This window comes from Sus scrofa, chromosome 3 (assembly GCF_054392235.1).
Source record: "Sus scrofa isolate SSC_HxYL_T2T_F1_AM1 chromosome 3, Sscrofa_HxYL_maternal_Yorkshire_Landrace_v2.0, whole genome shotgun sequence".
Lineage (NCBI taxonomy): Eukaryota > Metazoa > Chordata > Mammalia > Artiodactyla > Suidae > Sus > Sus scrofa.
Genome location: NC_139385.1, coordinates 26,123,752 through 26,136,595, shown reverse-complemented (window position 1 = coordinate 26,136,595; position 12,844 = coordinate 26,123,752). Strand labels below are relative to the sequence as shown.

At 38.3% G+C, this 12,844-nt stretch overlaps 1 long non-coding RNA gene across 2 annotated transcripts in view; it reads right to left on the bottom strand.

Annotated features, from left to right (window-relative positions):
* The window catches only part of LOC110258473 (uncharacterized), a 365,891-nt gene that overhangs the window by 114,095 nt on the left and 238,952 nt on the right, over positions 1–12,844 (bottom strand). The gene's annotated exons all lie outside the window — the stretch shown is intronic.

Here is a 12,844-nt window from a genome sequence, read left to right as displayed (position 1 = left end):
TACTAAATGATCATCCTCCTTGCAGTCTCTCCTCACTCTCCCCACAAGCTGAATCCAAACCTCCTCACCCTTTCTCATCCAACACCTGATAAACTCCCTCTCCCAGCCTCCATGGTTTACCCTAAGGTATGGGATTCCTCCACCCCTCCCATAGCTTAACATCATGCTATTTGTTCCATCTGCCAGAAACCCAATTTAAATGTAGTGTCTTTTGTAACTGATGCGTTTTACAAAGTTGCACTTTATTTGTGGCTAAAACTTCGGAATGGGAAATATGAGGTCTCCATTTTGCTTGTTTGTATGTATCTTTGTGTGTGTTGTGCATATATGGCATCACCAAAATTAATTCATAAGAGAGCTCCACTTAATTGGCTTAAAGAAATTTAGGTACTTACGTAAATTATCAAAATACATAAGGTATATTAATTTTAGGTTCATGTGAACTGAAAAATAATCAGTATTAAATTAACTTCCAATATTAAAGATAAAGTTTGTGGATCTAATTAACATAGACATGTCTTTAGAGTCATAAACATTAACCATAACACCTTACTGTACATAGGTTTAAGAGAAGTCAAATGAGACACTGAAACTTCAATTACTAAACCAAAACACCAAAGTCATTTAAAACTATGAATCACCCTGAGATGTTCTCTCCAAGCCAGTCCATGGTTGCTCTGTAAAAGTAGGATGTGTGTTTTCAGTAAAGAAGGAAGGAGAAATAAAATTACATTTTATAAAGGAAAAAGATAGTAAGTCTGACTTATAACTTGTTATTTTGAATGGAAAGATGGGGAACTGAATAATATGAATACAAAAGTGATGAAAGTTTTGTGGGAGGTGGACATTGTGAAAATAATTTTATGTGTGGTCAGGACTAAGTTAAAAATTAAATTTAATAATTAAACTAATTTTAAAAGTAAGCTAATGTAAAACTTGAATTGGATTTGGTCTTTCTGTTAAAAAAAGGCTTTCTTAAAAATGCTACTTTTGATAATAGATTATGTGAATTTCTATGATTTAATTGGTATTTGCTTTTGAAATCCTTTTTAAATGATTTTTATTTTTTCTATTATGGTTGGTTTACAGTGTTCTGTCAAGAATTTTCTACTATATATCAAAGTGACCCACTCTCACACATGTGCATTTATATATATTGTATATATATAATATATAATATATATATTCTTTTTCTCCCATTATTTTCCATCATGCTCCAACCCAAGTGACTAGATACATTTCCCAATGTTATACAGCAGGATCTCATTGCTTATCCACTCCAAATGCAATAGTTTGCATCTATTAACCCCAGATTCCCAGTCCATCCCACTCCTTCCCCCTCCCCCCCTTCCCCACGGCAACCACAAGTCTGTTCTCCAAGTCCATGAGTTTTTTTCTGTGGAAAGATTCATTTGTGCCATATATTAGATTCCAGATATAAGTGATATCATGTAAAGTATTTGTCCTTCTCTTTCTGACATACTTCACTTAGTGTGAGAGTCTCTAGGTCCATTGTTGTTGCTGCAAATGGCATTATTTTGTTCTTTTTTATGGCTGAGTAGTATCCCATTGTGTATATATACCACATATTTTAAATCCATTCATCTGTCCATGGACTTTAGTTGTTTCCACATCTTGGTTATTGCAAACAGTGCTGCAATGAACATACTGGTGCACGTTATAATTTTCAAGGAAAGTTTTGTCCAGATATCTACCCAAGAGTAGGAATGCTGTGTCATGTGGTAATTTTATATTTAGTTTTCAGAGGTACCTCCATACTGTTTTCCATAGTAGTTATACCAATTTACATTCCCACCAACAGTGCAAGAGTGTTCCCTTTTCTCCAGACCCTCTCCAGCATTTGTTATTTGTGAACTTATTATTGATGGCCATTCTGACTGGTGTGAGGTAGTATTTCATAATGGTTTTGGTTTGAATTTTTCTAATAATCAGTGATGTTGAGCATTTTTTTCATGTTCTTGTTGGCCCTCTGTATATCTTCTTTGGAGAAATGTCTATTCAGGTCTTTTACCCATTCTTCCATTGGGTTATTGTTGTTTTTGGTGTTGAGCTGGATAATTTTTTTTTTGTATATTTTAGAGATTAACCCCTTGTCAGTTGTATTATTTGAAACTGTAGGTTGTCTTTTTGATTTTTTTAATGGTTTCCTTTGCTTTGCAAAAGGTTGTCAGTTTGATTAGGTCCCATTGGTTTATCTTTGCTTTTATTTCTTTTCCTTGGGAGAGTGACCTAAGAAAACATTTGTAGGGTCATTTGTCAGGTCATTTGTCAGAGAATGTTTTGCCTATGTTCTCTTCCAGGAGTTTTATGGTGTCTTGTCTTATATTTGAGTCTTTAAGCCATCTTGAGCTCATTTTTGTGCATGCTGTGAAGCTGTGACCCAGTTTCATTGACTCACATGAGGCTGTGCAGTTTTCCCAGCACCACATACTGAAAAGATTGTCTTTTTCCCATTTTATCTTCTTGCCTCCTCCGTCAAAATTAATTGACCATAGGTGTCTGGGCCTAATTTGGGGTTCTCTAATCTGTTCCATTGGTTTGTATGTCTGTTTTGGTACCAGTACCACATAGTCTTGATGACTGTGAGTTTGTAACATTGCCTGAAGTCTGGGAGATTTATGCCTCCTACTTGGTTTTTTTTTCTCAAAATTGCTTTGGAAATTTTTTTTGTTGTTGTTGTTGTTCTATATAAAGTTTTGGATTGTTTGTTCTCTTCAGTGAAAAACTCATGGGTAATTTGATAGGGATTGCATGGAATCTTTAGATCACTTTGAATAGTATGGCCATTTATATAATATTAATTTTTCCAACTCAGAAGCATGGAAAACCTTTTCATTTCTTTGAATCCTCTTTAATTTCCTGCACCAATATTTATAGTTTTCAGTCTAAAATTCTTTCACCTCATGGGTCAGGTTTATTCCTATATATTTGATTTTTGGGTGAGATTTTAAAAGGTATTACATGTTTATATTCCTTTTCTAATATTTCATTGTTAGTATACAGAAATGTAACAGATTTCTGAATGTTAATCTTGTATCCTGCTACTTTGCTGAATTCTTTCATCAGTTTGAGTACTTTTCTCTGGAGTCATTAGGGTTTTCTATGTATAGTATCATATAATCTGCATACAGTGACAATTTATCTCTTCTCTTCCAATTTAGATACATTTTCTTTCTTTTGTTTTTCTGATTGCTGTGGCTAGGTCTTCCAATACTGTGTTGAATAAAAGTGGTGAGAGTGGGCATCCTTGTCTTGTTCCTGATTTTAGTGGGAAGGATTTCAGCTTTTCTCCATTGAGTATTATATTTGCTGTGGGTTTGTCATAAATGGCTTTTATTACATTAAGCTATGTTTCATTTATACCCACTTTGGTAAGAGTTTTGATCATGAATGGATGTTGGTCATTGTCAAATGCTTTTTCTGCATCTACTGAGATGATCAAGTGGTTTTTGACTTTTCTTTTGTTAATGTGGTGTATGCCATTGATTGATTTGTGTCTGGTGAACCATGCTTGTGCACCTGGGATGAATCCTACTTAGTTGTGCTGTATGATCTGTTTTATAGGATGTTAGATTCGGTTGGCTAAAATTTTGTTGAGAATTTTTGCATCTAAATTCATCAAGGATATTGACCTATAGTTTTCTTTTTTGGTAGTATCTTTGGTTTTGGTACTAGGGTGATGGTGGCACCATAAAATGTCTTTGGGGGTGTTCCTTCTTCTTCAACCTTTTGGAAAAGTTTAAAGAGAATAGGTCTAAGTTCCTCTTTGTATGTTTGGAAGAATTTGCCCGTGAAGCCATCTGGTCCTGGACTTTTGTTTGTAGGGAGTGTTTTTATGACATATTCAATTTCATTTCTAGTGATCAGTCTGTTCAGTTGATCCATTTCTTCTTGACTAAGTTTTGGCAGGCTCTAGGAATATAGAAAGTTGTGCATTTCTTCTAGGTTGTCAAATTTGTTGCCATATAATTTTTCATAGTGTTTTATTTATTTATTTATTTATTGTACTTCTGCATTATCCATTGAGATTTCCCCTTTTTCATTTCTTATTTTGTTTATTTGGGATTTTTTTCTCTCCTCTTCTTGGTGAGTCTGGCCAGAGGTTTGTCAAGTTTGTTTACCTTTTCAAAGAACCAGCCCTTGGTGTTCTTGATTTTTTTCTATTGTTTTTTGACTCTCTGCTTTATTGATTTCCTCTCTGATCTTTATGATTCCCTTCCTTCTGCTTACTTTAGGTTTTGTTTCTCCTTCTTTTTAATTCATTTAGTTGGTGGGTTGTCAGTTTGAGAATTTTATTCTTTTTTTTTTTTTTTTTTTGGTCTTTTTGCTGTTTCTTTGGGCCACTCCCGTGGCATATGTAGATTCCCAGGCTAGGGGTCGAATCGGAGCTGCAGCCACCGGCCTATGCCATAGCCACAGCAACGCGGGATCCGAGCCGAGTCTGCAACCTACACCACAGCTCACGGCAACGCCGGATCGTTAACCCACTGAGCAAGGGCAGGGACCGAACCCGCAACCTCATGGTTCCTAGTCTGATTTGTTAACCACTGCGCCATGACGGGAACTCCAGAATTTTATTCTTTTTTGAGGAAAGCCTCTATCTCTATGAACTTCCCACTAAGCATGCCTTTTGTGACATCCCATAGATTTTGAGTGGTCCTGTCTTCATTATCATTTTTCTCATGGAATTTTTAAAATTTCCTTCTTGATTTCCTCATTGACCCATTGTTTTTTAGTAGCATGTTGTTTAGGGTCCATGCAGTAAGTTTTTTTTGTCATTTCTTTTCCTGGGGTTGATTTCTAGTTTCATGCTATCATGGTCAGAGAAGTTACTTGAAATAATTTTTATATTATTTTTGTCTTTTTTTTTGCTTTCTTCTAGGGCCACTCCCACAGCATATGGAGGTTCCCAGGCTCAGGGTCTAATTGAAGCTGTACCCACTGGCCTACACCAGAGCCACAGCTATGCTGGGTCCTTAACCCACTGAGCAAGGCCAGGGATTGAACCTGCAACCTCATCGTTTCTAGTCGGATTCATTAACCACTGAGCCACAATGGGAACTCCATAATTTTTATATTCTTAAATTTGTTGAGGTTAGCTTTGTGCACCAGTATGTGGTCAATCCTTAAGAATGTTCCATATGCACTTAAAAAGAATGTATGGTCTAATTTTTTTGGATGTAATGTCCTGAAAATGTCAACTAACTGAGTTTTCTATTGTGTCACTTATGATCTATGTTGCCTTATTGATTTTATGAATAGAGGATTTGTCCATTTATGTGAATGAGGTATTAAATTCTCCTACTATTATTGTATTCCCATCATTTTCTATTTCATGTCTGTTAGTATTTGTTGTAGGTATCTTGGTGCTTCTATATTAGAGGCATGTATATTTGATGATTGTAATATCCTCTTCTTGAATGTATCTTTTTATCATAGTGTCCTTCTTTGTCTTTTTGGCATTGATTTTCAAGTCTATTTTGTTCTATAGAACATTGAAACTCCTGCTTTCCTGTTGGTCCATTGATAGGAAATATATTTTCCCATCCCCTCATTTTTAATCTATATGTGCCCGTTGCCCTAAGCAGATTGTAGGTTTTTGCTTTTTTTCCAGTCTGCCACTCTGTATTTTGATTGGAGCATTCAGTCCATTAACATTTAAGGTAATATTGATAAATATGTTTTTATTGCCTATTTAAACCTTGAATTCCAGTTGATTCTAGGCTTCTTTGTTATTTTCTTTTCTTTCTTTCTTTCTTTCTTTCTTTCTGGTTGAATGATTTCCATTTATTTTATGCTTGTGTTATTTTTTTTATTTTTTTGTGCATGTTATGTTTGGTTTTGATTTGTAGTTGCTCTGTTTTTAAAGTATACTAACCTCTTTCTATATCTGCTTGCTTTAGCCCAATAGTCATATAGGCTCATTGTTTAACATAAGCAATAATAAGATATTTTGACATCACATAACTCCTGATATGTAGCACAGACAATGGAACAGCATGACTTCTGTGAAATTCTAGCTAAAAATCTATAACATCAATTTAATCATGAGCAAATATCAAATACAGATTGGAAGACATTCTGCAAAATAATTGATCTGCACTTTTCAACAGTGTCTGGGATATAAAACATAAGGAAGACTGAAGAACTATCACAGATTGGAGGAAAGTACGAAAATCTAACAACAAAATGTAATGTGGAATTCTGGGTAGGATCCTGGAACAATAAAAAGGCTTTTGTGTATTAGGCTATTAGGCATCCATGGCAATCATGGGATCAACCAGAAGGAGAAATATGGGCTAAAAATTAGAGAAAATACCCCAAGAACTTAAGGAAAGTGTGTTTAAAATATTTAAAGAGGTTAACAAAAATAAAGAAGAGAAGAACAGGATATTCTGAAAGTTTAAGCAATCTTGACAGAACCAAAAATAATCCTCAATTTTTATTTTATTATTATTTTTTAATTTTAATTTTTCTATTTGTTCTTTTTTTTTTTTCTTTTTAGGACCATACCTGCAGCATATGGAAGTTCCCAGGCTAGGGGTTGAATTTGAGCTACATGTGCTGGCATTTGCCACAGCCACATGGGTTCCAAGCTGCATCTGCAACCTACACCACAGCTCACAGCAACACTGGATCCTTTTACCCACTGAGTAAGGACAGGGATCAAACACACATCCTTATGGATAGTAGTTGGTTTCATTACTGCCAAGCCACAACAGGAATTTCCATTTTTATTTTTATTTTTACTTTTTTGCTTTTTATGGCTGCATCTATGGCATATGGAAGTTCTCAAGCTAGGGGTCAAACTGGAGCTACAACTGATGGTCTATGCCACAGCCACAGCAATACAGGAACTGAGCTGCATCTGTGACCAATACTGAAGCTCACAGCAATGCTGGATCCTTAATCAAATGAGGAAGGCTAGGGATTGAACCCACATCCTCATGGATACTAGTTTGTAACCTACTGAGCCACAATGGGAACTCCCCCCAAAAAACATTTTAAGACACATACAGATTGTCTCCAACTTACTATGGATTCAATTTATGATTTTTCAACTTTATGGTGGTATGAAAACAATAGCATTCAGTGGAAACCGTACTTTGAATTTTGAATTTTTATTTTTTCCCAGGCAAGTAATGTGCGGTAATATATTATTCAAGAGGGTGATACAACCAATACACTTACAATCACTCTGTTCCTATGCAACCATTCTGTTTTTCATTTCATTATAGTGTTCAATAAATTACATGAGATGGCGAGCACTTTATTATAAAATAGGCTTTCTAGTAGATGATTTTGCTCAACTGTAGGCTAATGGAAGTATACTGAGCAGACATAAGGTAGAGTACGCCAAAAATGATGTTTTATATGTTAGGTGTATTAAACATGTTTTTGACTTAATAATACTTCCAACTTCTGATGCTTATGATGAATTTATTGGGACATGACACCCATTGTAAATTAAGGAAGATCTGTATACACACACACACACACACACAATGAATAGTCTAATATATTAAACACAGCTGAAAAAATAATCATACAATTTTAATTAATAGAGCCATATGTTTCAATAAATATAGCTTTATATAATGTACAAATCTCTCCTCATTGCTGTGTGTGTTTTAATTCATCTCAAGGGTGATCTTTTCATCAAGTATGGTAATGATGGACAACTTAAGTTGCATAAGGGAAATTTTTCATTCATTTGATACAAAAAAACTCCATCTTACATAAGACATTAAGTAATTCCTGGTGGATTAAAGATGTAATATAAGAGAATATACTTAAAATCAGAACATGTAGGCATGAAGAGAAAAATTCACAAATTTTATAACATAAAATCAAAGTATTGGGTTTAGCAAAATTAAGTTAAGTGAATGGAGGAAGAAGAAAAATGCAACAAATGATGGACATATAGATAGCTGATACCACTAATATCCCTAATATATATAAAATTTATTCTCAGGTATTGATTCACTTATTCAACAAGTATTTAGTGAGAATTTACTTGTGTCAAAAACTGATAAAGACTCAGGAAATGTTTCTGGGTTTAAGGTATACATCTGCCAAAAGAAAACCTAGATTTTAGTGAAATTAACTACTTTACTCAATAAAATAGTGAATCAACAAATAAACAAAATAATTGCAGACCGAAGAAACATTGTGACATAATCAAAGGAGAACCTGAGATTTCCCTCCAAGAATGCTGCAGTATGACTTTTCTGACCAAGAAGAAATCCAACTGGACAGTTTGGGGGAAGCTCCACATCACTGCCCCTCATCTCTCCCTCACCATCTCCCACTCACTCCTCAGTGGAAATCCAGGGAAGTCTCAAGGCTTTTTGTGTTTTTTCTCACATAATGAAGTCTGGCCCCCACAATTTGTATCTTTATTCACTGATGGCATCCTCTCATTAGGTGATGAGCACAGACTGGTTTTTCTCATAGTGGAAGGGATCAGTACACAAAACTTTTATAACTGGAGGGAATCACACAAGCAAATGATAGAGTACCATCATGATAAGGTAAATGAGAATTTCCTGTGGTGGGTGGCTCAGTGGGTTAAGAACATGACATAGTGTCTGAGAGGATGCAGGTTCAATCCCAGGCCTGGCTCAGTGGGTTAAGGATTCAGCATTTTCACAAACTGTGGTATAGGTCCCAGATGCTGCATGTATCTCAAGTTGCTGTGTCTGTTGTGTAGGCTGGTGACTACAGCTCTGATTTGATCCCTTGTGTGGGAATTTCCTTATGCCATGGTTGTGGCCCTAAAAAGACACACACACACAAAAAGAAAAAAAACAGCAAGAGGGAAAAAGTGCTTTTTCCCCCAGTCTTCTATATGCTGTGGGTGCGCCCTCAAAAAAGAAAAGAAGGAAGGAAGGAAGGAAGGAAGGAGGGAGGGAAGGAAGGGAGGGGGGCAGGGAGAAAGAAAGAAAGAAAGAAAGAAAGAAAGAAAGAAAGAAAGAAAGAAAGAAAGAAAGAAAGAAAGAAAAGAAAGAAATAAAAGAAAGAAAGAAAGAAAAGAAGGAAGGAAGGAAGGAAGGAAGGAAGGAAGGAAGGAAGGAAGGAAGGAAGGAAGGAAAGAGAAAGAAAGAAAAGAACAAAAAAAACAGGGGGAAAAATTTTTTTAAATCCCTGGCCTTGCTCAGTGGGTTAAGGATACAGCATTGCCATAAGCTGCATCACAGGTGACAGATGCAGCTCAGATCTGGTGTTGCTTTGGCTGTGGCATAGGCCAGAGCTGCAGCTCCAATTCAACCCTTAGCCTGGGAACTTCCGTATATTGCAGATGCAGTGATATGAAGAAAAATATAGGGAAAAATGATAAGATAAATGACATTGCCTCACAACTGATAAATAAAATTTTGCTTGGGTTGGGGAAGATTACCTAAAACTAAAAAAAAAGTCCATGTCTTCATGTTGGGAGGAAAACAAGATTGCAGACACTAAAATTAAACAGAAGATAGGGCATGTCAGGTGGTGAGTTTTACTGATTACATAAATAGGGAAAGGAGAAGCAGTGGAATTGAGGGGTTCTTGGTAGGAGTGGTCCAGGAGCCTGTCTGAGGTGGGGATGCAAACATGGGAGACACATGAAAAGAAACCTTGTGGGAAGAGGGGACAAAACAGGTGATATACCACTGATCATGGTGAGTGTGAGCACCATCCAAACCCCAGAGTGGCCATAATGCAGTGTAGAAATGGTGGAAATTTGGGTTTAGGCCATCAGAGGATAGAAGATGGAGAGATGTTACACCACAATAAAGACTTGAAGGTTTTTTCCCACACCCATGGCACATGGAAGATCCAGGGCCAGAGATAATTTCTGAGCTGCAGCTGCAATCGATGCTGCAGCTGTGGCAATGACAGATCCTTAACCTTCTGCACTAGGCTGAGGATCAGTCCTAAACAGAAGACAGGGCATGTAAGATGGTGAGTTTTACTGATTACATAAATAGAGAAAGGAGAAGCAGTGGAATTGAAGGGTTCTTGGTAGGAGTGGTCCAGGAGCCTCTCTGAGGGGGGGATGCAAACATGGGAGACACAGACAACCAGATCCTTAACCATCTATGCCACATCAGGAAATCCATTTTTTTTGGAGGAGCTGGATTTCAATTTAAAATGACAGAGTCGGAGTTCCCGTCGTGGTGCAGTGGTTAACGAATCCGACTAGGAACCATGAGGTTGCGGGTTCGATCCCTGCCCTTGCTCAGTGGGTTAATGATCCGGCATTGCTGTGAGCTGTGGTGTAGGTTGCAGACATGGCTCGGATCCCGCGTTGCTGTGGCTCTGGTGTAGGCCGGTGGCTACAGCTCCGATTCGACCCCTAGCCTGGGAATCTCCATATGCCGCAGAAGCGGCCCAAGACCAAGAAATAGCAAAAAGACCAAAAAAAAGAAAAAAAAGAAAAAAAAAATGACAGAGTCTACCACTTTGGAAAAAGTATAAACCAGGTGGCAGACCTTGACAGAAATTTGAGGCTGAGGACAAGGATTGCTGGATCAGGGGAGCAAAGGAAGTAGAGATGGAGACATGGAATAGGATCCAGGACCTGTCCTACAGGCAGAGGCCATGTGACACAAGGATGTCTGTGTGATTGAGAGAAGAGAGGAGTCAAGATGAAGACAAGAATTCCTACCTGAACATCTGATCACAGGGGCTGTCTTCTAGTGAAATGAGGATGAAGGCAGGAAAATGTATTTGTCCAGTAGATGAGAATGAGACTGGAAGGAGATTTTAAACAAGGCCTTATGACAGCTGAGTAGAAATGCCATGTGCTCAGGGTGATTCAAGGATCTGGGTCTCATGGAGTCATCACAGCCATAGCTAAAACTGTGATATGTGACTGGGGAATCAAGTGATTTTAGCAGAGAAGCAAAGGGCTGAGTCTATTTCACAGGGTAAACTCCGTGGGCCTGTTTGTGCTCACATGTCAACTTAGGTTTCACAGTATCATCAAGAAAATAAATGGCCACAGTGGAGGTCTCTTTGAGTCTGTACCCAGATGCTGGGACTTGAGTTGTGCACAATCCACATCCCAGCCCCTTTTCACAACAAGAGAAGGGGCACCTCAGGGGGTCAGAGAGGCCTGGAGAGAAATGAAGGATGTGGTCTGAAACATCACACAAGGGTCATGGTATATGAAGTGCTGCTCTTATATTTGGCTCTTACAAAATGAGGCCAACCATGCTTGACCTGCAGACTTGACCTGTGAGTGGGTTTTGAACCCTGGGGTCTGCTTCCAGGTACCCTGTTTCCCTCACTGCCAGGTGATTTTGGGATAGTAAGAGGTCCCACTTTTCCTGCATTATCATCCAATTAACCACTGAAACCATGATGTCCCACTTCCCAAGGCTGGGGTTCTGCATTCTTGAGCCAGATGTCAGAGCTCATGCAGGCTTCATGAGTCCTCCAAAGTTGACTTGCAATTACTCAGAAACTGCCTAACCCAGGTGTGAGAAAAATATTAAAAACATATACATGATTTGGACTCATTCAGTCCTCATGAGGACAAAATAAGGTAGGATATGCTGTGACCTCATACAGGGATGTAAACTGAGTCACTCACCCCTAGTCGACCCCCCTTGTGAGAAAAGGCCAATATTCACAGAGTTCTATGATGAAGACACTGCATGTGAACTTTAATCTCATGTAGCCTGTGGGAGCCAACAAACCAGGAAACAGGGAGAATTTCAAAACTGTCTTGGCAAAGCTGACAATGAAAGCATTAGGGGTGATGTGTGGTGGGGGTTCCTGAACATGATACATGTACTGAGAGTACACTGGAGGGGGAGGCCCTTTCTGAGGAGCAGAAAGCCAAGTGGTTCTGTTCAAACTCTCCAAGGAGGGTCAGGGACCCTCTATTCCATGCAGGTTTAGAAAGTTGCAAAGGAGTGTACCAAGCCTGTGGCTGGAGGTTTCTGGGTGCTTGTGATTCCATATGCATATACATATTATATATACACATCCCTAGGCATAGATGTACACACATATACATATAATGTTGTGCTCCACCTAAATAACAGTGCTCATTGGATAAAGTATCTCCTCTATTTACTTGAAATACATTAATAGGCAATTTATTTCATGTTTTCCTATGATCTCTTTTTTCTCTTCCTTTGGTACCTCACTTCAGTGTGATTTTTCCCTCCATCTTTCCTGGGCCATGTCCTCCCATGTCACTGAGTCCTCCCCTGCCCATTCACGTTTGCATGCTGGGTAGGAATCAGCTAATCTGAGTGCTGTGTGCCTGAGGGGTGGCCTGGATCCCTCAGTGCTGCTCCCTGAGTTAGCTGGGGATATTCATATGCATCTGGAAGTCTCTGACAGCTCCAGGTGTACTCTTGAGTGTTCTGTGGTTTCCTGCTTGGCAGTACTGAGCATAGCTGCCATGATTCTGGAAGCTGAGCAAGGAAAGGGGAGGTGGTGGTTCAGTTTAATCTGCATTTTTTTTTCCTTTTTAGGACCACACCTGCAGCATGTGGAAATTCCCTGGGTAGGGGTCGAAATGGCCATGCAGCTGCTGGCCTATACCATAGCCACAGCAATGCCAGATGCTTAACCCACTGACCAAGGCCAGGGATTGTACCTGTCTCTTAATGGATACTAGTAGAGTTCTTAACCCACTGAGCCACAAAGGGAGCTCCCTAACCTGTAATTAAGGCTCTTATTTTCAGCAGGACAGCTTATCTCCTACGTCACCTTTGCTCTCAATGTGATTTTTTTGATATTTAACAATTTTGTTGTATTCAGAAAACTTTGACTCTCTTTAATTCTAAGTGTCCCAATTTAAACTTTTTTAGAGCTATAC